Genomic DNA, 2,489 nt, shown 5'->3' with positions numbered 1-2,489 from the left:
CAATTCTGAAACCTAGGGAGAAAGGGAATTCATTGATTATTTCCTTACTTCCTTTTCTTTATTTTTATTTATTTAATATTTATTTGAAACAGAGTCTGGCTCTGTCGCCCAGGCTGGAGTGTGGTGGCGCAATCTCAGCTCACTGCAATCTCTGCCTCCTGTGTTCAAGCAATTCTCCTGCCTCAGCTTCCGAAGCAGCTGGGATTACAGGCACGCACCACCATGCGCGACTAACTTTTGTATTTTTAGTACAGTTGGGGTTTCACCATGTTGGCCAGGCTGGTCTGGAATTCCTGACCTCAAGTGATCTGCCTGTCTTGGCCTCCCAAAGTGCTGGGATTACAGGTGTTAGCCACTGGGCCGGCCTCCCTTTTCTTTATTTCTAATGTGTCTCTCTTTGCTAGCTCCTTTCTCATGACTTACAAGCATGTTTAATTTAATCTCTTCCATTAAAAAAAACTACCCTCATGTCCTTTGCAGGGACATGGATGAAGCCGGAAACCATCATTCTGAGCAAACTATCGCAAGGACAGAAAACCAAACACTGCATGTTCTCACTCACAGGTGGGAATTGAACAATGAGAACACATGGACACAGGAAGGGGAACATCACACACCGGGGCCTATTGTGGGGCTGGGGGAGGGGGGAGGGATAGCATTAGGAGATATACCTAATGTAAATGACAAGTTAATGGGTGCAGCACACCAACATGGCACATGGATACATATGTAACAAACCTGCACGTTGTGCACATGTACCCGAAAACTTAAAGTGTAATTAAAAAAAAAAAAGCCACCCTATACTACCTTGTGTAAAGGTAGTAGTAACAAGCATGATTTTTAGAGCTGAACTGCATGGGTTTGAAGTAATTCCAACATTTACTAGCTCTGTGTCCTTGGGCAATTTTTTAAATGTCTTTGTGCCTTCTTTTCCTTGTTGGTAAAAGGAGATAATATTATTTCTCATGGGGTTATTGTGAAGATTAAATTATTGAATATTTGTAAAGCTCTCAGAACTATGCCTGGCAGATAGTAAATGCTATATGTGTTTGTTAAATAAAAATTAGTTTATCAGTTTATAGCCTGCTAGAACTCTGCTGAAGGTAAAAACCGGATCTCATAATTACTAAATTTAATGAATTAATCAGTTCTTAGCTCATCTGACTTTCTATCAACCCTTGACAAGATGGACCCGTCGGTTCCTCCTGGAGTTCTCCCTTAATAAATGAATACCTCTTTCCTGGTTCTACCCATATCTCTCTGATATTTTCTACTCAATGTTCTTTTTAATTTTCTTGGGGTTCTATCTTTGATCCTCTTTCATTCTCACTTCATACCTGACAGAAAAATAAATCTGATGGAAAAAAAGTCCCAAACCATTAGCATAATATATTATAAAAGTCACTCCATGATCTAATATCTGTTGATCTCTTTAGACTCATCTCTCAGTACCCACCACATGGAATTAACAGAACTTTCCACAGTGTGTTAGTAGTGCTGCTTCCTCTGCCAAGAAATACCATTCCCACCCCTACAATTATTCCCCAATTTTTCAGGATTTAAATAATTTTTTCTTGATTCCTTAGGTGAATTTTCTCCTTTGAATCTCAAATACATTTTGTACATACCTGTATCCTCAGAACCTAACACAGCAGGAGCTCAGTATTTGTTGACAGACTAAATTACAGCACCTAAATTAATATTTTGCATGCATTTATTGTCTTCAGGCAATTGTATATGCATGGAGAAAAAGATTTATTTATTAATCTTTAGGTCCCAGGTGCAAAGCATTTACTTAAATGCAATAAAGTTAAATAATTTACATTTTTCAAAATCTCTTCAGGCATTTATTTATGTTGTGGCTTCTGCAATAGCTTGAACATATTTTTACCTTTGAAAATGTATTAATTTGATCTTTATTTCTACTGAAGAGCCAGTGACAAGATTTCTCCAACATTTTAAAATAGCGTTTGATTGAGCAGTATTAGGTGATAACAGGAACAATTACATTTTTCTTAAGAAATGTCATGGACACATCTTTAAGGTCATTGAACAGCATGTGGCAGGCCGGGCATGGTGGCTCACGCCTGTAATCCCAGCACTTTGGGAGGCCAAGGTGGGAGGATTGCTTTAGGCCAGGAGTTTGAGATCGGCTTGGCCAACACGGTGAGATCCCCATCTCTACAGCCCGAGAGGAGCCTGAGAGGTTAAGGCATGCCAACCTTGGCAACAGATTGAGGAAAGAAAGAAAGAAAAAAAAAGAAAGAAAAGAAAGAAAAAGAAAGGAAAGAAGGAAGGAAAAAAGGAAGAAGGAAGCAAGGAAGCAAGGGAAGGAATGGGAGGGGAGGGAATAGCTGGTGCGGCAAGGGAGGGAGGCTGAGGCGGGTGGAAAGAGAGAAGTTAGGAAGAAGGAAGGGAGAGAGGAAGGAAGGAAGGAGGGAAGGAAGGAAGGAAGGAAAAGAAAGAAGGAAGAAAAAGGAAGAAAGAAA

The 2,489-nt window shown here is 39.9% G+C and overlaps 1 protein-coding gene across 1 annotated transcript in view; it reads left to right on the top strand.

The window, feature by feature from the left end:
- LRCH2 (leucine rich repeats and calponin homology domain containing 2) overlaps positions 1-2,489 on the top strand; it is a 104,896-nt gene that overhangs the window by 1,820 nt on the left and 100,587 nt on the right. The gene's annotated exons all lie outside the window — the stretch shown is intronic.

Source organism: Hylobates moloch, unplaced genomic scaffold (genome assembly GCF_009828535.3).
Source record: "Hylobates moloch isolate HMO894 unplaced genomic scaffold, HMol_V3 SCAFFOLD_7, whole genome shotgun sequence".
Classification (NCBI taxonomy): Eukaryota; Metazoa; Chordata; class Mammalia; order Primates; family Hylobatidae; genus Hylobates; species Hylobates moloch.
The sequence above is the reverse complement of the archived record's forward strand: the minus strand, read 5'-3'. Positions and strand labels throughout refer to the sequence as shown.